Below are 23207 nucleotides of genomic sequence, written 5' to 3'. Positions count from 1 at the left end.
TTTTAGAAATGTATTTTTTTATATACAGGAAGGTGTTAGTGGCTGCCGTCAGATGGTTCTTATATCTGTAGAAAGTCTCAGATCTGGGTAAAGATATTAAATGTGCTAAGCAGCTTTCCTTCAGGCTAAATGATAGGAATATTTAAATGTGTTTTTAGCTGCTTGTAGGAAGGCAGTAGTCAAGCAAAGCAAAGGCTGAGCACAACTAGGCCGTGCAGCCTGAGAGACTGGTTCCAAATGCAGCAGAAGAAAAAAGTCAGGTAAGAAGCTATGAGTGTGACTTAGGAGTAAGCAGAGTCAAGGCCCTTTGGGGCTTATGACTCAACGGCCAGGGAGGCTTGGGCATGCTGAGCAATGAAAGTGGCTGTTACTGTTTCGTTTTTCTACTTTGTGTGATTATACATTTTGCAAATAACATTGCACAAGATACAACCACACCGAACACCTGCTCATATCATCAGCTTCTTCTTTCTCAGGGATGTTGCCCATGGCTAGTGCTGCACATATGGCTGTGCAGGATACAGATCTGGATATCAGGTCATGGCAAGAAACAGAAATGAAATGTTCTGCTTCTGAAAGAATTTCTGATACAGCCACCAGAGGAGCAACACTAATAACTTTCTTATCCTTGGCACAGAAATGAAAATTATATAGGCCACTCTTCATTCTTTAAATAAATAGTTGAGTACCACTTTAAAGAAAGCTTATCTGTTACTTCACAAAAGTACCAGATGACTTGAAGACAAAGTATGTGGTGGAGCATTATTTACACTGCTAAAGAGCGTCTGACTAGGCAAAGTATCCCTTCAAGCTGGCACAATTCTTTCCAGGTATTTACCTGAGAAGTAGCATGTGCAGTAATAAAGCCTCAACTTAGCTGCAAACAGGAGCTTCTGCTGAAAATGCTTGATCAGGCAAAATTCTGGGTGGGTGCACTCAAAAGTCGATAGTTGCTTGTAAGCTTGGACCAGTAATTAATCATGAGGAAGTTAAGAAGGAAAAAACTGAGCAGAACATGAGTGCCAAAAATATTATCAAAACACTCCTAGACAAAACAGTGCTCTTTTATTATTATTTTATTAATAATAATATTGATTTTTTTTTTATTACAGCTGAGGTAATAGCTGGGGTTTCCAGAGAAGTCAGTGGGAGCTGTGTGTGATTCTGAGGTCTGATGGTAGTATCTTAAATGAAAAATGCACCGTATTGTAACTACAGTGAGTATCGTGAACACAGGAATGAAAAAGAGTTGCAAGCTGTAACCCGTCTGTATCAAAGTCAGCAAGGAAAAGGCGTGTTGTACCCTGTATTATTTGTAAAGTAGAACATGATTGTACAATTAAAGGCTTGTGTCATAGTGGGTAAACGTAGGGAAAGCACTGCAACATTGATATTCTCTTCACATACTAGCCACAACAAGCTACTTTTTTTTTTGTGTCTGTCTTGCTGTGCTAGCAACCCCATTGAAATTATGGAACAAAATGGGTAGGCATGGTATGATCTGTTCTTTAATAATTGCAAAACACTCTAGGATCTTCAGAAGAAGGATGCTCAAGAACTGTGAAATAGCTTTTATCAGACCAAGGCGGGGGGGTTGCTGAGAGGATGGAAAATGGTATCATGGGCCTCGCTTCAGACAGTGCTTGTTTAAATCTATCACATCTGAGTGGGGCACTTAAAGGCATGTTTAATGCCAAGTGTATGAAACCTTGTTGAATAAGTTAAGCATCAGCTGAGTCAGGTGTATGCTTGTATGCAGCTTGCTTTCTTCTTGGCTCTATTAGTCTACAGCCTGGGAGACTGACTGCAAAGAGAGAAAACTTGGCAATGGAGCTGGTTTCTTACCCTGCTAAGTTGTAGCAGACACATGGGTGATGTTGCCTCTTAATTTAGAAGGCGTTTAACACTTAATCATGCTTGTCGAGTACCAGCCAGGAAGGACACTGCTTTCTGCAACATCTAATTGGGTGCCATCAGTAATATAAGCCCAAGATTGTCCCAGTCAGCAACTGTATTGCCTCATCAGCATGAGCCTGTGCCTGTTGGGGATCAGACACAGATAAGCGGGAGAGAGGGGGAGAGAGATCTGAACGCATCTACGAGATGAGCAGCATGTCAGGAGCATAGAGGATGTCTAGATTTATGTGCTTTTTGGCAGCGCTAGTGAGCTATTAATCATTTCTTATGAACAGGGCTCTTGTAAATCAGAGGTAGGAAACACATTTCGTGGATAATCACGGCAAAAATGTCAGCTTTGCTATTTGGTCATATGCTGATAGGATGCTTAGCACCGGAGCGGACACAATCACGCACATAAAATCAAAATAGCCCTCCCCTTACATGATGAGTGGAAAGCTGGGAGGCAGTACAGAGGTGAACTTGTCATCAGTATTTGAAAAGCAGGGAGCTAACGTGTAATAACAGAAAGGGAGACCTATAGTTTTTTTTTAAGGTGAAGCTTTACTGAGGGACCCAGGGCTGAGTTCTAGTCAGCATCTGGATATAACACAGCACATTTAATGAGACACACTTTGCATCATTTTAACAGCTGGCTGATCCGTTCATGGTTTTCCTTTACTTTTATTGCCCTGCAATTTACTGTGTATGGCCCTTACGTGCAAATACCTCATTAGTCACAGGGTTGCATATTTCATGAAATATACTGAATGCTCTGTCAGAATTAAATATTGTCAGGACAACAAGCAAGGGTGGGGTTTTTTAGCTTTATCACTGAAGGCAACTTTCAGGGTGAATAGAAGAGTCAAAGTAGCTGGAAAGCAAAATGCAGAAGGTCTCCCTTTCAAATTGTGCAAGGCAACTGGCTCTGGTGCATGAAAGCCGTCGCTCAGGGACTGACATTTAAAGAGCTCTTGGAAGCCAGTCCTGTGCGAGGGAGGTGAGGGAGAAAGCCTCACCCAGGGCTTTCCAGTGCATTACTTGCTGTAACCAGTCAGGGCTGAAAATCTCAGTGGCTAAATCGGGATTAAGGCAAAATCGTCCTTATGTTAAATATAATGGTGTCCTCAGTGTGCTTTTGGCTTAAGAAATTTCCTGATGTTCATTTCCTTAAGGGACCATCCACTCTGCCCGCCCTCTCCGTTTCTTCCGCTGGCCTCCAGTACTATGCCGTTACTCTATAAATCAGCAACATGCAGAAATGGAAATGACACGTAACTGCTGTCAAAGTGAATGCTACTGGTTGAGGCTACTCTAGGAAATGGTTTTCACACCACGTTTTCACACAAGTCCCCTGGTTTTGGGCCCACCTTGGATAGCATCTGTAGGAGTCCTGCCCCTCGCAGGCGCTGGGATGGAGGCTGGTGGGTGACTGTCCCATACTGCCTGCCGGTCTGAATATACTGAAGTAACAACCTGTGGAAGACTTTTTAACTGCATTTCCTGGGGGTTGTGGGAAGAAAGTCCAGGCTTTTGAAACTCGCTGGGAAGCGTCCATAAATCCCCATGAATCACCACTTTTAAATCCCCTTTCAAATTAGAAGTCATGGCTTTTGCTCAGGAAAAAAAAAAAAAACGAAGAGTGCTTTGAAAAGCACTCATGAGTTAGCTTGTAAACAAAAGTATCCTGACAGTGACCAGTGACAGTGTTTTCCTGTATTTGGGTCAGCCCAAGACAAATTGGGTCAGAGCCAGGCTTGAGGCAGGGATGTGCTGGCTCCGTAGGCATCGCTGAGTTTGGTGCCATCGGTGTGCTGAACGCTGCACACTCACCCCGAGATTCCTCATCTCTCCCCTTATATTCCATCAGCTGAATTATGCTGGACTGTTTCCTTCCGCAGGGCCAGAACACTGGCTTGTGTTTTTAGGGGGATTTTTATTATTACTTTAATTCTTGTCATTTGCAGGGCTATGAAGCTTAGGGTAACTGTATTATAGCTATGAGAATGAATTTGTCCTCGGATAAATTTTATCCACCAGAAGTAGTGGTTTCAGCAGGCTTGGTTTCTCGGGCAGTGTTAATTTGCTGTTGCCTGACAGTGGGGAATCAGAGGAGAGAGCACGATTCCCCTTTCCTTCTCCCTCTTACTTGAAATTCAACATGTCTCGTCCTCACTTTTTCAGATTTATGGTGTTCCTGTGGTAGCTGCAATTCAGGACAATTAAACAAACAAACAAACCAGAGAACATACTTCTTCCAAACAGGTATTTCAGCATCCTTTTTTCCTTCTAGGTTTTTTTTTTCCTCCCCTAAAACTTTCCCAATAGATGTTACTTCCTTAATTGTTTTGAAATTAGTTGTCTATTTAATATTCCCAGACTTCAGTCACAGTCTTAGAAGTTCTATAGTTTCTGTTATCACTGTCCCAGGAGTGAGGTCTAAATACCAATGAATTTCTGGAGATGTTGAGAAAGGAGAGGGGGCGAGAGTCAAGCTGTTAATGTACTATACTGATCTCTTTTTTTTTTTTTTTTGGCTTAGATACAGGCTAACACATTTCAGCTGTCCTTTCCTTTTGATAATTTAACAAACTTGATGTATTCTAGGGTGTGGGTCCATGAAGCAGATTGCTCCCTGTTGCCATAATTCAGTCTTGCTTCTTCTCTTCCTGCTCCTGGCTTCACAGTCCTATCTCCTTTGTGCTGTCAGCCTTCTTGCTTGTTATACAAGCCTCGCTTGAAGTGTTTGCTTTTGCTGAGTTGCTCCTCTACTTGTTCAGTGAGTTGAAGCCGCTCTGGGCTGGTAGAGAGGGAGCAACAAGAGCACATGGTCGGGAGAAGGGGTTGGGAGAGGGAGAGGAGGAGGAGTAGGAATGGGAGAAAGAGCTGCTTGTTTCATTGCTGTAATCTAAACTATGCCTTTGCCAATGGGTTTATACAAAGCCAACTGAAAGGATTTGCTTCATTTCCCACAGGGGCACAAGGAGGAGGCAACGTCTGTGCCTCGGTCACTGTGTTTCGATAGCCTAGCGTCCCAGCACCCTGAGGGACCTACAGTGGTGCGGCAAAGTCCATCGATGGATAGTGGTGCCCTGCTCCCTCAGCATCCAAGGGACGTTGCCCCACCATGGCAAATGCATTGAATCTGCACAGGAATCAACCGCTGAGCCCGTAGGTCTTGAAGCGGCGCTCGGCATGGTCCTGATGAGCCACAAAGGACACCTGCTACTTTTTGTTTCAGGTTCACGTGCCTCAGGAACACGTGTGTGTCTGCCTCTCAGAACCATTATCTTTAGAAAATATTACTCCACAGCACTTAGAAAAATGATTCGGATACTTCTAATGACTTGTTACTTGGGTGCCAAATAGAATAGGTAGAGCAGGATATTTTTCATCAAGTTCTTATTAAAAAGAATGTAAAAAACATTAATTGATGCGAAGTCATAAAGATCTGGGCCTCCAGTTATTCTCAGAACCCTTAGGGTAAAATTAACCCTCAAGCAGAGGCTTTTTTTAAGGTTTTACAACATGCCAATCCCATGGGGGGTCTGAATAAAGATGTATTATGGAACAATTTTACTGTATAATTTTCAAGTTCAGTATCTGCCTAGATCTTTTCAGTGTTCAGCTGACTTACGATGTTGCAGTACATATATTGATCCCAAATCTTAGCCAGATTGAGAGTTCCAATATAAAACCACATTAATAAATTTGTCAACTTGATAAAAACCTGACCCACAATAAAGCAATACTTAATGTTAAATATATAGAGTATATAAATGTTTATTATCTATTTATTATGTATGAACCTGAGATTAGTCTGGTAGCTATATATGATATAATATAATAATACATATACACACATTATATATACACATCATATTGTGTGTATATGGGTAAATACATATAATTTGTAGCCATTGTGGGGAAAAGTCAGAGCAGAGAATCAAGTGGTGAATCCCACCAGTTTTACTTTGTGATACACTGAATAAAGCATGCTTCCAGTCCAGACTAAAGAAAATATTGCCAGGACTTAATATGACATTTCTAACTGAAGAATGTAACTTCAAAACAAGAGTAGCTGGTTGTACTTTCCTATAATGCTCCCTGTGATTTGATGCAACTTTTCCTCTGTATGTTTTCTTTAGTTTTTATGTTTTATGTGAAAGCTGAACAGACTGAATTTGTTTGTAATTTGGAATTTAAAGCAAAGCTCTTTGTTAAAAGCCCAGAGGAAGTTTCCATATGACTTATGGGCCATTTGGGCTCAATTGAATTTAATGGGTTTCAGCTGCACCTCCACAATGGCTTTGAAGGAAGTGAAGGGAGATCTATAGGTCTTAATTGCTCAAGACTGGCTTGTTTCTTTTGAAAAGGCTGTTTGCAAGAAGCAGGTTGGGAGTATTAAAGTATATATCCTGAAGGGGATGAAGGAACTGCCGTTTGAGGAAGGGGCTAGGATGAAAATAGCTTTAAGATGTTACTCAGCAGCTGAACTAGTCAATCTGAACTGGTCCATGCTAAGAGCTAGCACTGCAGTTCTTGTTCGTTCACTTGCTTAAAAATAACCAAGTAATTGGAGGGCATGGCTAATCCAAACTTCCTTTCTCATCCTCTCAAGAAAGGAACAGAGATCTTGGAACTGACAAGATAAATTAGTCTGGGACCAAATGAGAAACCCAAACAGATAGGCCTCTTGGCCTCTCTCACGCTGGTTGACAGACATGAGTTTTTGAGTCAGCAGGTGAACCATGACTTCTAAGAGCAGTGGTTTGTTTATTCTTCCACTCTACAAAGCATTTCAGTGGAACAGAACAAATCTAACTGGGCAAATTTCCATTTCCATTTCATGTTTCCTTCTGTATGTGCATCGCCAACTGGCCTTATAGATTATTGTTACTATATTTGCTAGCGTTATCCCTGGCTTCACATTAGGAGGTGTCTGACCCATAAGAATCTCTCTCATGACCCTGTTTTCCAGGCAGGCAGGAGAACATGTGAAATGCCAAGTTAAGAATATAAAGGAACTATTGTCTTATTCAAGATAAGCCAAGAGACCGTATTACAGGAAGTTAACCTTTGGTGTACTCTGTCGTTTTGGCCGGCATCATACAGGCAAGTAGGAAGGGGACATTCTCCTGAGGTACCTGGCAGATGAATGCCAGATGGTACTGTCATAATACACAAAAAATAGCTAAATACCTACCGGTTGTGTTCAGTACAAAAGGAACACTTTTCTGTTTCCAAATCCTGCAGGGCAGAACTCAGACAAGCATCTTAATGCAAACATTGCAATAACTGAAATGGGAAGCTGGAAATCCAAAGAATTGTCCAAGAGCTTTAAGTAGCTTTTTAGGCTCTATTCACGTTAGGCCTAATGGATCCTCAAAGGGGAGAATGGTTTATCAAAGACAAGCATTTTAAACACAGCATGTTTACATGGTGGGTAAATGGGAGTTTGTTACATCAAGTGGAAAGGCTTGATGAAGAACAAAATGATGGAGCTTTGCTGATGAGGCCAGTGCCACCTATATCATCTGGCTAAGTAGGTCCAATCCCCAGCCTAGTGCCTAGGTCAGATTGAGGGGTTTAATTTTTTGTGGGGAACTTTCTTCCTTAATGGTGTCTGAGTCTTGGTCAGGAATGCGCAGAGAAAAATCTCAGGCCACCGTCATCTCCAGCACAGTGATGCAGCAGCGCCTAGCTGAGGGGAAACGTGTTTACTTTTCCCATGTTAAAATATGTCCATTTCAATTTCCATGCAAGATTATGAGAACAAAAATATGCTCCCCTTTAGGGGAATGGCATTTGGCTAAATACCATGCATTGCTACAAACCTTAGATGTGAAGGGCCGCTTGCAAACATTTACATAGAGGAATATTATGGATGTGGAGCTGGGTCTCAGTCTTATAAGAAAAATATTTCTGACTGCCTGGCTCTTTCAGGCTATGAAATTTATTGCCTGCAGATACAGGCTGAGTAGGGAGGTGTGGCGCTGTGACAAGAACTGAACGGTTAGCTCTGCCCTTCATCTCTTGTCCTTAAATCCTCTCCACCAAGCTTTATACAACCTGTTTTCCTAATAGCTGAGCTTACCTAGTTCACTAAAGCAACACCCTTATATATGCATGCCTCAGTCGCTATTGTTCTGTATCCCGGCCTATTCCAGATTAGAGAAGTCTTCCTCAAAGCTTCTCAGAAATGCTGCTAACTTTTGTGCGTTCGTTGTCTTTGATGGTTGCATCTTCTCTCATTAACTAGGGTAGCTGGTGTTGAAAACCAAACAGAAGGTAATGACAGACCACAGCGAGCTGTCTGTTGCTGCAGATGGAGGATACCTCTAGGATTTGGGTCAGAAAACACTTGGCAAGCATCCCTCTGAATTCTTCTTGTCACATGTTGAAGAAGCCTGCTTAGTGGCAGGGGTGAAGAAGGAAGCTGAAATCTTAAAATGGCTGCAATATGAATTTTTTTTTGTTTTATTTTTGTTTAGCACCAAAGCTATTTACAGCATCTCTTGCCAGTTTATTCATACTGTTGCTGTCACGGTTTTTTCCTGATTCTTTGCTTTCAGAGCAGGGGAAAAAACCCCATTTAAGTTTGCAATGGCAGGAAAAATGAGGCTTACTTCTGCCCTCTTTAGAATCGGACCTTGCGGAGCTACTATAACAAGCCATTTGTTTTCTTTAAACAGTTCAACTTCACACAGGCGCGCACACACATTCAGATGGTTTCCACTTGAAATTCCTCATCTAATCCAAATAGCTTTCAGCCTTGACTGCCAGGCTGCGAAGGGGCTGCCCCTGCCCTGCGCCTCCCCCGGCGTGCCGTGCTCCGGGCTGGGGGAAGACAGCGCGCTCACAAAGTCCGGACGCTTTCGCTTGCTTGCAGATACTCCTTCAAAAGCCTTCTCTGCTCTTCATGAAAAAAAAAAAAAAAAAAGCAGAATGGTATTTGAGGGAGTCCTTTGTTTCTTTGGAGACTCTCTTTATCATGCAAGCCTGCGGAAAGAGTTGCTGTATGTGAAGCTGACCATGGGGCAGATCTGCATGGCCTGGAGGGGAAGCAGAAGTGAATTGCACCCTTACGCTGTCTGTACCCTCACTACTCTGTCTGTGTAAACTAACATCCCGTACTGTTTGTAGTTCTTCAGGATAGTCTTTTAAACAAATACGTCTTCTTTTTTTTTTCCTCTTCTAGAGCATGAATGGGTTATGTAAGATTCGGGATGGATGGATGGTGGCAGAGCTGTTGGGCCCTACTGCACTCCTCTAACTATTGGCTTAGAGACTTTTCTGTCCAGGTAGCCCCTTTTCCCTAGGAAAGATTAGAAACTGCCTATGCTCCAACACCCTCCTTTGACAAGAAATGGTCCCTTGATGCAACTGAAGCTGCTGTGGCTGCAGGCAGGGGAAGAGGATGCTGCAGGCATGAGGCTGGCCTGGAAGGAATGACTGTAGAGATGGGAGAATGCCCACATTTTGTTCCAGGTCCTGGAGATGCCGAGACTGTATTGCCCTGACTTTGTCATATTCCTTTTTCTTTGTGGGGACCTGCAAATCCCATTTATCCACCACAATGCAATATACCAGCAGCTTTTTTTTTTTATTTAATCAGTAGGAATTATTCTGCAGATGTATCTCCTTTGTCTGCATATCATCTGGAGAAGTACTTGGTGCGTATATACATGTTGACCAGACTTCTTTATTTATATTGCCATACCAGTTGTGTTGCTCATTGATCCAAAGGATTACATTAGGCTCTATAGAGGTACAAAAACATAACATTTCAAGATGCACATATGATATAATATATGCATTGTTTCTTAGAAAGGGAAGAAAGTTATTTTGTTTCATATTTTTAATAATGTATGTTATTTTTTTGTGGCTCAAAACCATGCAAAATGAAAAAAAAAAAACCAGAACAAGTGAAAAGACATACAGACTTTTGTCCAAGGACCTCACAAACTAAATTTAGACTGAGGTGATGAGTTAGGTTAACACACAGAAGTGGGACAGTAGGTTAAGGAAGGACAAGGGTTATAGAAGTAACATTACATGCGGTCCATGCAGTCCATCCTAATACTTCCTTACGCCCTGCTCTAGCCAGATGCTGCAGAGAAACGGCCAAAGATCAGCTCTGAGGGGCAGGGAACTGTCTTTGTGGTGTTTGTTTTTATACTGCTCAGTTCAATGGGACACTAATCCCCATTTGAAGTCCCTGAGTGCTATAGCAATAGAAATAACACACACAGAGTAGTAGCAATAAGATCCCTTGGCCCAGCTCCTTTCTGAGTGCTGTGCCCCTTTTTTGGCTGAGCCTAACCTAAGAAAAAGGAAGGACTGTGCAGTTCATAGGGATGCAGCGATTATTTTGGGTGTTTGTTACCTTTTTGAAGTTTGCTCATGCCTTTCAGAAAGGATGTTTTAACCTGCAACTAAATTTGATGTTAACCCTGCCCTTCTCCCTGTTCGATACTTAGTGATCTCTGAAATGTTTGGATCTGACTATGTAGAGGTAGGAATACCAGAAAAGAGAACCATATAATATCTAGGCAGTCTGAACTTCTGTTGAGGAAGTGGGAACAGGACAGATGATTTTTTTATAAGAAGACAGTAGTTCTCGAGAGTCATTTCCCAGAAACACAGATGCTTGCAAAAGAGGCATCAGCAAACACTCATGCCTGACCAAAGATATTTGCTTTGGGTGGCTGAAGGGAAGCTCAGATTTGAAACTGTTGTTCCCTGGCCTGCTGAGCTCTGGTAGGTCTGGGTTTATCACCACTCAGCAAAGCTTTCCAGAGTCAAGAAGGTCAGCAGCTTTGTGGGCTATGAAATGTATGGTCTGCTCCATCAGGATTAGCGCGTGCAGTTGGCTCCAACACACCAGTCTTCGGAATTTAAGAATAACCTAGGAAAGTCAAACTGTGTCTAGAGCTTAGTTTTACATGTGGTCTGAGCCCAGCATTCATGTCTCAGACATGCTTCTAACATATTTTAGCCACATTGTGAAGTGTTAAAGTTTAGCTGGAAAAGAGTTTAAATGTGGCTGTCTTTACTGGTTTGGGCCCCACAGTGGCCATCATTCTCTGCTCCTTTACCTGTTATTTCATCCTTTAAGTCCAACTCCCTCCAGAAGCATGAGCTCTCAGGCAGCTGGTAATTCTTATGCGTCCAAGTAATGTGGATTTGGGTCCAGAAGACGTGGTCACAGTTTGTCTAATTAGCTTCCTGTCACTATAGCCAAGGCAGAAATTTAAGGTACAGTAACTCATTTTATAGTCACTCTACCTGGCACTGAATATAGATTGGAAAAATTCTTTGCTTGAGCAAGATGTGTGGTAATATTGTTATGCTATAGTAAAGTGTTCTTTAAAAATAAATTAGATTCTTATGAGTGAGAGAGACTAATAACCCCTAGCACAGCCAGACCCAACACAAGCAAGTCTCCTCCTTACCCAGGACTGCTAAATTCTCATTGAATGAAGAGGAAAGCCAGCCAAAAAGTTGTACCCTACTCTTTTTTTTTCTTTTTTCTTCTTTCTTCTTTCTTTTTTCTTTTTTCTTTTTTTTCTTTTTTCTTTTTTCTTTTTTTTTTCTTTTTTTCTTTTTTCTTTTTTCTTTTTATTTTTTTTGTGATCCCTAGAGGATTTGCTGTTCAATCTTCAGAAAGGCTAGAAAAAAGCTGTGGGCAGAAGACATGAGGAACCACACCTGTTCATCAGGGCTGTGCATGTACATCTCCCCATACCAAACCAAGCTGGTGTATCAAAAAAGGGTCCAAATGTTTAGGGCAGAAATACTCACTCCACTTGTAAATGCTGTTTCTCTTCTGGGTTTTTCTCTCAGCTTCCAAAAGCCACCCTTAAACACTGCTTGTGATTAGAAAAAATTATGCACTTTCAAATTCTCTGCTGGGGAATGAAGGCTCATATCTCTCCCTCTCACATTGATACTGTAATTTCACACTTTTTTTTTTTTTCACCAGCAGTTGAGCCTCTCCTCATTAATATGACATGCATGTTTCATTTTCATTGGGACGTGTGTAGTTTGAGAGGCCTGATGAGGAAGGGAAAGGGAAGTGTCTGGGTGGAAGGGCTGTCTCCGAAAGGGAAGCAGCCACAGGAGGCAGTGGGCTCTCCCGTGTCCCAAATAGTGTTCCGCACCGCTGCTTTTCCCCAGATGCTGCAGGGTTTTGCTGACACTGAAGCCTCCAGTGAGACCACGGCCTTTACAACTGCTGTCACAAAGCAATACTTACTGACAAGGGGGAAGAAACAGGGCTGGAAAGTGGAAGTTATTGATCAGAAATACCCTCCTTTGCTTTGCCGATTGGATGAAACTCGGGCATAGAGAGCCTGTGGGTGACTAGCTGAGCTTTTGCTTAAGCAAAAAAAAAGTCCAGTGTGGGTACTTGTTGGATGGAAACCAAGCTAAACTGGATAGGGGTCAGGCTTTCCAATGACTTATGATTCACAGCAGCCAGGAGCTAGTGCACTGTATCTGAATAATGTCATGTCCTGACTGTGGTTAATTGCTGCCCAGTTGTCAAAAGTTTGTGGGCTAATCATCATCTCAGAAGAGCTCACACATTGTTAATCTTGTCTTTCACCAGGAGAAGGGCAAGATGTGGAACCCTTTGTGGGGGAGAAGACAGGGATGCTACTCCCCGTGTTTCTCAGCTTAACTTACATGGCTGAACATTTAACTCGTTGAAGAATAGTTTGACAATTCCATTCCTTTCCACGCCCACTGATGGGGTGAGCTCTCAGGCACTTGTATAATCGCTGCTGCTGCTAAACTGTGTGCTTGAAGAGGGTTGTGCAATCTGAATCTGATGTCTGCCATGGGTCTTCAATGTCTGTGTTTTAATTGCTTATGGAACTGGTCATACAGAGGAAGAAAGCTGAGTTAAAGCAACTAGCTGCAAAACAAATATTTTTTGTGTTAAAAGCCACTCCAGACCTGTAAGGTTGTTACGTAGACAAATTAAGCTAGATATATCTGTGGATAAGCATGTACAGCTTAGGTTTTGAATACCCAATGGATACTTTCCTCTGGATGTCTATCACTGATAATGGCGCAGCATCAGAAGTATTAAGCGGGTTCTCAGAGCACAACAAAACCTGACAGCTGTAAGTAATGGCCTATGAACACTGTATTTCCTGAAATGCAGCCTACACTGCAGCAATGCAATCAAACTTCCTTTATATGAAACCTCCATGTACTCTCCCAATTCTTTTCCTGCCTTCCCACCCGCCTGCCCCTTGGCATTCATTCACACTGACGTGTTATTAAAGTTGTCTCTGAAGATGGCCCAAGGAGTCCTACATATTATTTACATCACAACGGAGTCTGAGGGCATCAGACAGGGCTGGGAGTCTGCTGTGCCAGCTGCTATTCAGCCTTTAAGGACAAAGATAGTCGGCCCAAAGAGATTTCTATCTTGAATTTTAGCAGATAGACAGAGGGAGATTATTGTTTTGGTGATGCTTCAGACTCTCCATTCAAGTTGCTGTGAATGGTAGTCTTTAGGAAAACCTCCTCCTCTGTAGAGGAGGTTTCACACAAGGCTGCCAAACTGAGATACCTGCAGTTCATCATTAGCTGGTGGTGCAGAATCCACAGCAGCCAACCAGTGACACATAACACAGAGCAGGTAGAACTGAGGTGAACACAAACATTTCACAAATTCATTGCAAGTCCAACCTGATGCTCGTATTCAGAGCATGTGTGTATTTCCACCTCAAAAGAAAACAATCCCCCGAAGTCCCTCAGAATCAACCGGATTTTTAAAAGCTTTTCAATAGAAGAAAACCCTTTAAACCATTTAAAGCCGTGTTAGAAACTCAGCCTGTAAGTATACAAAACACTGGAGACCATCGTATGCTAATGGGAGTTTAACAAAACACATAGCATTACCAAGTGTCATTATACAGTCCAACTATTAGTAGCTTTACCTCTGGCTGTTCTCCATCCTTTCCCTTTCATCTCATTCTACACCGCATGAAGCAGGTGAGCTGTTCCCTTTATATAGCTCAGGGCTCCAGTCACACGAATCTCAAAGCTTGGTATCTTCGTTTAATCAGTTAAAATAATTGAAATAATCAGAGATCTTTCATGAACTCCATGCCAAAATTTAATTCTGTTAAGCGTTCAAAGCTTACCAAGTTCAAAAAATAATTTTTTTTTTTTTTTTCCCTAGGAATGTCTACTTTGAAAAGCTGCCCTAGGGGGTACATTTGTATTTTAGGAGAATATCTCTCACAAATCACCTATACATCACTGCTAGCAAGTTCCACAAAAAGAGAACTCCAGTGCTTTTTATTGTCAAGGCAACACCGGTTTCTGCATCCCATTTGTTCATGCATAGATAGTAACAGCATCCACTTTTTATCTGATCCATTTGAATTTTTATCTTGACTTAACTGCCACTGATTTCTTACAGGAAAATACAAGTTGTTTGGCATTATCTTCACCAGTAACAACATTTGACATCAAAGAAATGGTGGTGCTTCCCCTAAAGTCTGTATTTGGTACCTCACCACTGGATTAGATGACAGTGCCAATAAATTAAACTGGATAGAGCAGTGATTTTCAGTTTTGGGGTCCTTGAATGCGTGGGTGAGACTAGTGAATTATTTTTAAGGGGTCTTTTAAAGGTAACTCAGATAAGGCTGACTCATGACAACAGGCTTAGATTTGCTTGAAAGGAGCCTGAAGTGCCCCTGGAAAAACGCTGTGGGGTCTGCAGACTGGAAAAAATTAGAGCCCTGGGGCTAGGCTATCTGCTCTGATTTCAGACCTTGCTGATCCATGGGCCCATGTTATCTGTTGTGCCATGCTTTCTCCAGCACAAGATTAACCCCACATTCTCACATATGGATATCTCCAGGACCTCTTCCCACCAAGACCATCTGACCCCAGAGAGCACAGATGTTGCCCTGATGGCATACAGCAGTTCTGTTTATCTCCATCCTATGTTTTTCTTCACAGCGTCAGCTGATTTGATATTCGTCGGTGTGTACACAAATGTCATGGCACAACACAAGCTCCAGGATTAGGCCTCTGAGGAGCCGCAACCATACCTTGTACGTAAGTCAAATATTTCCTGACTTTCCTAAATTCCCATGAACTTAAACCGGGAGATGTCTTATTGAGTTTCTACCAAGATCTGTGCTGCTTTTAGCATTAAAGGAGGTTTAAGATATCTGTTAGCATGAAAATAAATAAAATGTGTATTGATTGTGAGACGAAGAGCTGTATTTTCCAGACAGAGAAGTACATGATGATAGCTTTGCTCATCTGCTCTGTGAAGTCACCTTCCTGACATGGGGTCACTTTCGTGTATGTTTGGTAAAGACCTCTGGAGATCATCTCATTGCTTGCTCCAGACTGGGTAGACTTTAAAGTTAGGTCAGGTTGCTCAGGGCTGTGTCCCAGCAAGCTTTTAGTACCTCCATAGATGGAGATTCCACTCTCTGGGCAGCCTTTGCAGTGGTGAAAATTTTTACTCTCATAATGTTTTTCTCTCCTTATATTCGTCAAAATTTCTCTGGGGGCACTTGTGTCTGTTGCCTCCCATCCTCTCACTGCACACCTCCAAGCAAAGCCTGGCCCTGCGTTCCTCGTATTCTCCCCTCCAGTAGTTTCAGACTGCAGCATGATCCCCCTTTATTTGTCTCTTCTCAAGACCAAACAAGCCCAGCTTTCACAGCTTCTTCTCCACTGTGTGCTCCAGGCCCCTGGCCATCTTGGTGACCCTCCATTGGACTCACTCCAGTATGTCCGTCCCTGTCTTGCACCAGGGAGCCCAAAGCTGGACACAGCATTCCCAATGCAAGCTCATAAGTACTGCATATGGAGGAAGAATCTCTTCCTTCACCCCGCTGGTTACATGCTTGCTGAAACAGCCCGGTCTTTGGGGTTTAATCACAAGGAAGAGGTGGACGTAAGCATGGGTTAAGCATGGATGTGCTGTAGGTAACTGAGGTAACATTGCTACACACACTCCCAATGCAAGTAGAATGGCATGGTTTTGGCAAGCAGGGTGTCTGCGCACGGCTTTCTGCCCACCCTGCTGCTCAGACAGCTGAGATGCTCCTGAATCACTGTAATTCACAACGAGGGCAGTTTGCTTTCAACTCCCACAGCGCACAGGCACAGTGCAGTTGATTCACAAAGGGCTCAGCGTCCCAGGCCCAGGGGTTGAGAGGGGCAATACCAGACATTGCAACCTCATCTGTGTACGAGGGGTCTGACATGCACTGTGGGAGCTGGTGAGATGTGAATTAAAACCTCAGTGGTTATTACTTTCCATCCTTTTCCACTGTTCCTCCGCATTCGCTATGGAAGCTGTTGGAGAGTGTGTTAACTGATTTGTTTGCTATTTCATTATTGGATTTGGCTGGAGAACTGTTGTGGGGAATTGTGCGGAGCGGAGTTCTCCCTCTTCTTCCAGCTCAGCTTAGGAAATGTGTCAAGGTCACCAAAGAGTGGGCAAATTTCTTTGTCAAGCTGTAGACAGATTTCATATGGGTCATGACAGGAACTCCAACCTTAGCACTCCCACCACCAACAATCTTACAAGAGCTGCGAACTATTTGGCAGAAAACTGGCAGTTTTGTAACTAAAATCCAATTTTGCAGGAAAGTTAGCTTTTTGCCTTTTTTTGGGTACTGTTTTGCTGTTGTGAAAAGCAATACATATGGAGGCCCACTAAAGCCTAAGGCTATTGTTGATATAGTCTTGACTCATTCTTGGCACATTGTTATCATCTTCCTTCGATAGCTCAGCTGGTAGAGCGGAGGACTGTAGGCTATCTCCAGAAAGTAATCCTTAGGTCGCTGGTTCAATTCCGGCTCGAAGGAAAAGTTTTTTTTGGGGGGTTTGTTTTGGTTTTTGTCTTTCACTTATTTCTGGAATTTACAACTTTGCAGAACTGCCCTTTCCAACCATATGCCACTCTATGCCCCGTGAGAAATTTAGTCTGTTTAAAATATACCACTTTCAAGGATTTAATTTTCACTACACTCCTTGTCTGCTTCAGCTGGTTCTTACAGCTATGGTTCTCTGACCATTGCCACCTCTCTACCTAATCGGTTGATGCGCATCGTACGAGCTTCTCTTCTGCACGGGCTCAACACCTCCACCCAGAACAGACCCACAGTGCAGAGGTTGCAGAGCCTCTTTTAGCAGAGTGTGGGAAATGGGGGCAAGTCCAGTTACTGGGGCCTCCTCATTGCTGGTTTCACCCCTTTTGCTATCCTGTTCTTGCATTTTGAAGTTCTGTGGTTTTGGTGGGGGGATACGACCAAGAAAGATGGGGAAGAAAAATGTTTTTGTGATGACAGGAACACCATCATCATTCCGGTCCAGATATTTGTCTGAGACAGCTACTGCATGCAGCTGTAATCATTGTCCTTGTGAGAGGGTTGTGAATACCACTGTGCAGGCTGCCCTGAGGTATGTGATTTCCACACACTGTCCATTTCAATGAAGAATTGCAAAGGTTGAGGCTGGTTACAAAGGAAATGAGCAAGGAAGAGGCAATAGAGTCTATGAAAGGACACTACAGGCCAGGTTAACGAGGCATTCTAAGGACTCATTCATACAGAAACCAACATCAGAAACTTTCAGAGATTAGAAAACAGGGCTTTGTGATCTGTTAAAGAAAATTTTGTTTCACACAGGAAGCTGACTCACTTTCACAAGACACAATCAGCTCTGAGAGGTCTGTAAGAAGCTTTATTAAAGAAAAGATTAGAGGTTTTTAGATGTTTACATTAGATGAGATGATATTAGGGATCCAAATCCCAAAGCTCATGCAAAGCTTCTCATGCAAAGCATCTCCTGATGCAAAGCGCAGTGCTAAGCCGAACAAAGACAGGAGAAGGAGGTGGCAATTTTCTTCAGTTGCTTACCTTTCATTGTGTTATAAACATACTTCGTATTGTTTAATAAGAAATATTTGTTAGAAGTGGGGGTCAAATGCATCAAGGAACCAGTACTAAGCCAGAATGAATAATCAAGCGATTATATGTAATTCCAGTATTTAAAAATATTTTATTTTTTACTAATTAGCATCAGATCAATGACCATCAATCATAGTAGAACACGAGTTTTCTTTGTCCTTCCAAATTCAGCTGCATTAATTCCTCTTCGGCCTGTGTAACAGTACACACATACAACCTCGTAACCATCATGGCTTTTCAGCTCGGGTAGGCACAGGACAGGAGAGGGGCAGTTCTGACTCTCCTCTCAACAACACAACCAACTCCCCAGGCCCTGGAGGGTGGGCAGGCCACACATTTATTGCTCTGTAGGTCCTCCCACAGCAGGATGGGGTTGTAAAAGCAAGGGTGGGAGAGGCAAGCAGCCTCCTTCACAGTCCTGCTAGGCCTCCCAGGGAGGAGGACACACAGCAGCAGCATCTCTGGTGGGAATCTGGCAGTCACTTTAGATGAGGAGGAGGAGGAGAAGGGTATGAGGGCATGATGCCACAGGAAGAACTCAGGTGTATTTGTAACTGTCCTAGGTTACAAATCTGTCCCGTGGCGCCTGGGACAGATTTCCTCCTTGCAATGTGCCTTTTACGGTTGTGGTGAGCAATAAGACAAAGTAGGAACCTTTCCAAATGAGTGGATACATGACTCATACATTTAATTGCTGCAATAAGCCTGAAGCTTTTGATTCAAAATCTGCCAATACTGATGAAAAGTAAATCCTTGCGCTCGTGTCAGAGAAGGGACCGACGCTTTCCTTGAGACTGGGGAATGGTGGTGACCAATTAATGGACTAATTGCCTCATAAGTATTTTGTGGATGTGCAGATCTTTGCTGACTTAATATTTCAGTCTGGGTTGCATAAGGTATGACTGAAACAAGAATGAAGGGAGAAAGGATTAATTAAAAGCAGGTTCTCATTGCAAGTGGTGTTTGTTCTGTGGTTGAAAAGGGTGAGTGGTTGTGGCATGGATTCACCCTGATGGTACTGCACACCAGTGGGTAACTGGGTCCTGGTGGAAAGTACCACCTGATGTGGTTAGCTTCTGTTAGTCCATGGCTGTTTCATGTCACGCTGTTTCAGCTACCAGGACTGCCCCATACTGAAACAGTGGTGACACTGACTCTGTGTCTTTCTCCGCAACGACATCTGCACAAGGCAATTTTATAAATGTTCCAGCCAATGTAGCAATCAAGCCAGAAATGTGAATTTAAATAAAGTTCTGGTGTTTTTTCTTGCACTTCTGAGTTGAAGTTCAGATAGCAATGGTAAGAAATATGTAAAAATTGTATTGTTTTCTGTGTTCAGGAGCTTCAGCCTTCTCATTAATCTTGAATAAGCTTCCTCTCACAGCTAAACTTCTCTGGTTCATCAGATATTTTGAAGATTGCCGTGTCCTTGTCTAAGGATTGGCACCCCATGGACCAGACCTCTGAAACAGAGATGTAACCAGTCTGAGACACGACAGACCAGCAGTAGTAATCTCTTATTAGAAAAGATAATTTTTGTTATCAGTGGGATGAGCGGGATGTTCCTTCCCTTTCCAAAATACTTTTTTCCTCTTCTTTTCTTACCTCTTGCCCCAAACCAAACTTTTAACCTACCCCTTAGCTTAGAAGCAGCATGCTGTGTTGTTAAGAAATTGAAGCTCAGACAGTTGGCGCAAACATATTACAAAATATCTGTGCTTTCTCCCTCAAGGAAAGAGCAGTGCTTGCGTTCCTGTAGAACAGCTTGGTGAGTCAGATCCAGTCACCTGTGCCCGCAGCGCTTCTTAGCTGGTTACTTTGCACCTTCACTAAGCAGCAAGTGTTACGTGGCTTGTGACTGGTCTTATCTGTGCTTCTTCTGAAAGTAGCTTTTTGTTAAATATTAAAAGTGCAATTTTGGCACTGGCATAACTTCAAGTTCTCAGTTGTACTGGCTTTGAATTGCTTCGTATCTCTTGACCTTTATTTTGATTTTCCAATATAAGTGAATCCCAGCCTTGCTCTAGACACCTGATTTCACCTGGTGTCATGAAAGCTGTATTGCAGAGAATGCTTCTTCCAACGCAATGTGAAACAATGGAGCAATGCAAGGCCTGCCTAAGGAAATTTGTTTAACCTTAAAGAAACTTCATAAAAACTGCATAATCTCCAATGTGAGTTTACAATTCTGAGTTTCAGCCCAGACATGTAGCGCTGCAGCAGCAATAGGACTGAAGACCTAACTTTGTACTGCGCCCACTGCTTTCCTTTGAGCTCTGTAAAATTTTGCTGCTGCCCTTGCTCTCTTGTAGCCACCTGTTGCCTCTGGTCATGCAGATTCAGATAAAGCTCTTTGAGCAGGGTCATATCTTTGTAAAGTTTTTCATGATGGCAAGGAAAACATGGTCTTGATTCCTGGCTGGAGTAATAATACAAATAAATAGTAACAACTGTGTGGTTCCCTTACAGCTCTAGAGGTAGAATCATTAATTCTAATTAAATTAATGTGCAATTAAGGAGAGCTTGAAAAGGCTTTTAAAACCAGGAAGCAAGTCAAGATGCTTTGCTAATGATTTGCTAGTTTGTAGAAATTGCAAGTGGTTGCAAATTGGTTTGCTTTTACTGGGAAGTAAAACTGTTCTCCAGCATGAGTTTATTGCTGAATTTGTGAAAAGCATCTCAACATGGCTGGAAATGGCCAACAGCAGTCACTGCCATTACTTGCAACCACCAGATCAAGTAGATTTACACCAAACTGAGCAACTGTTTGCACATTTCTTCAGGCATTCTTAACCACCCTCTACCAACCAATTTTTCTTCTTCCTATTGCAGTTGTTATCATTGGGCCTTGATAAGAATTGTTTCCAGAGACATCCAATCAGTCCCATGTTGTCATCTGGAAATGATTAGAGTCCTCAGGACAGATTGAAGCCATTTTGATAGCATTGATTAGTTTTTTATTTCAAGTTCTGCCATTTCACCATTCACTGTTTTAAAATTCTTGCCTCATTTACGAAGATACTTTTTTTTACATTGTAAATACAAAATGTATTTTGCTGTGTGAATCCAAATAAGCTTTGAAGTTGGTGGTTTTGTAATTTGAAAGTCGTCTGGAGAGTGTATGCTCTCTTGCCAGCTTTAATCAATGCACGATAATCAATTATCATATCAAAGTGTTCAATTGCTCCTCAGTGATGAGGTGCTGTAGCTGTTTGGCTTAATTTCCTAGAAGATTCTTGGCACTCTCACTGCAGCATTGGGTTTACTTAGCTGACTGCTCAAAGATGTCTGGTGTGAAAATGAAGCTGGCACTCTTTGAACATCAGCCTTCTCACAGAAAGCGGTGTTGGATTCTTTGACCCTGCAAATGACTTATTTCTATCTAATTTGTGAGCTGGATGTACAATGTTGTTGCCGGTTCCTAAGAAGCGAGTCTTTGTCCATCTATCTGTGCTTTTATGTTTAGGAGGCATGCTAAGAGCCCTGGCTCCCATCCTTGTTGAGTCTGGAGAGGCTTCAGTGTTCCTTTTTCCTGCAGTATGCTACCCTTTTGTTTCCCAGGATTATGGGAGGAAAGTTACCACCAACTCTTGGGTCAGTATGTTTCATGTTTATTTGAAGGCTGAGAAAAAGAAATGTGAACAGGTGAAGCATGGTTGCTGCTTAAGTTCTCCAACCTTAGAGAGGCCTGAGAAGATCTGTATTTGTGAATTAAAGGTCTCTTCAAATTCAGAGTTGAGGTGTTGGTATTCCATATTGCCCTTTTTGGAGTACGTGGAGCTAAAAAACCACCCTAATAATTTTGATGTCAATGTAAGATTTTTCTGGGATCACTGTTTTGAACACCACACAATCTTTAGTGTATCCATCCTCATGTCCCTGTGCCATGGAGAGGTACTAATGTCCCTATTTCACATGACATAGTTAGTCCCTAAGACTGCTGCTGTTGTGTGATGGACCGAAAGAGGTTGCAGCAGAGCAGGAAAAGTCACCTGAGCTTTCACAGACTCTGACTGCTGTGTGTCCTGACCACCCTTCCTCACTTCTGGAGTTCTTCACTTTTGGTAAACTGTTGACTTAACGCTCCAAGAAACTAGCAACGAATTTCCCCTTGATTTCAGTTTGCACCACCTTTGCAGCCTGAACGATCTTGGTTCCTTCTCCCAGAAATATATCGAACTACCAGTGCATAAAACTCTAGGAGGATATTGCTGTATTAAATCTGGGAGCATTGACACATCCAGTTTTACAGCACTGACTCTACGCCAGGAGAGCCGAGCGGTGACTTCTGGAAGGGAGAGCTCCTTCTGCAGTGGTCAAATGGGGAAGGAGGAGAGCGAGGGCAATCGAGTAGGGCTGCTGGTGCACCCACTCGCCCACCCACCCACCAGCTGTGGCATGCTGTTGCTTTCCACTTGTATGGCTTGTTGCAAGCCACTTGTATCTGAACAGGCCAGTGCTCAGTCCTTCGTAAGAAATAAGACAGCTGTTGCTTTCCACTTGTATGGCTTGTTGCAAGCCACTTGTATCTGAACAGGCCAGTGCTCAGTCCTTCATAAGAAATAAGACAGCACGTGTGTCTAGGAAAGGACAGCAGAAAAATGGAGAGGACACAAAGCTGTGTTTGAGTCGTGTTTCATCAGGCTGAAGGAAGGAGAGCATGAGGGGCTCTGTGGTAAGAAGGTTTGTAAAAATATAGCAATTATCCTCATCTCAGCTTGCCTATTGAGAAATAATCAAACTTGTGATGAGTCTTGTGACCTATTGGACCTCTTAACTGAACTGCAGCTGGAGAGATTCACTATAAAAGGGTATAGGCTCCTGCTTATCGTTGATTTTCAACCATGAGAGTTCCTAAGGGAAATAGCATATAGTAATAACATTTAATGGCTTTCTGATGAGCATCTGGTGTTGGGTGTTTTTCTTCTTTTGAATTGCATTAAAATTAAAACTGCAGTATTGCACTGAGTCCTCATTTCCTGTTAGGAGAGGAATTATGATGCTCTATTGATTGGCAAAGCTATTTCCCATCCTGCATAAGTGTGGTTAGTGGACAGAACTTCTCTCCCAGACACAGACATGCCCTACCACCCCCCTCAGTTCTGAAAGTTTGTCGCTCTAAATTATTCATAGTGAAATCACTGATCCTCAAAATTTAAAACAGAGGAGAGAAGATATAAAATACTCTCATGTATGCCTTTGCATGAATTTATGTGCTATTGCATTGAATAAAAGGAAATAGCAAGTTAAGCATGTTCAAGAAGCCACATGACGAGTATAATTGATGCATTCAGCCTATAGAACATACATATAATAGTCCATTGTAGTTATGGGATT

At 42.5% G+C, this 23207-nt stretch overlaps 1 long non-coding RNA gene and 1 other non-coding gene across 2 annotated transcripts; both read left to right on the top strand.

Moving 5' to 3' along the window:
• The first annotated feature begins 1073 nt into the window (after positions 1 to 1073).
• Positions 1074 to 5631, top strand: LOC147601686 (uncharacterized). The gene is made up of 3 exons (XR_015257798.1): positions 1074 to 1217; positions 4081 to 4161; positions 4872 to 5631. It is a non-coding gene; the product is annotated as an uncharacterized LOC147601686 (long non-coding RNA).
• An 11045-nt stretch (positions 5632 to 16676) lies between these two features.
• On the top strand, positions 16677 to 16766 carry TRNAY-GUA (transfer RNA tyrosine (anticodon GUA)). The gene is given in 2 exon segments: positions 16677 to 16713; positions 16731 to 16766. It is a non-coding gene; the product is annotated as a tRNA-Tyr (tRNA).
• The last annotated feature ends 6441 nt before the right edge of the window (positions 16767 to 23207 follow it).

The sequence above is a fragment of the Chlamydotis macqueenii genome, chromosome 2 (assembly GCF_036417535.1).
Source record: "Chlamydotis macqueenii isolate bChlMac1 chromosome 2, bChlMac1.mat, whole genome shotgun sequence".
NCBI classification, from domain to species: Eukaryota; Metazoa; Chordata; class Aves; order Otidiformes; family Otididae; genus Chlamydotis; species Chlamydotis macqueenii.
This window is presented reverse-complemented; position numbering and strand designations above follow the sequence as displayed.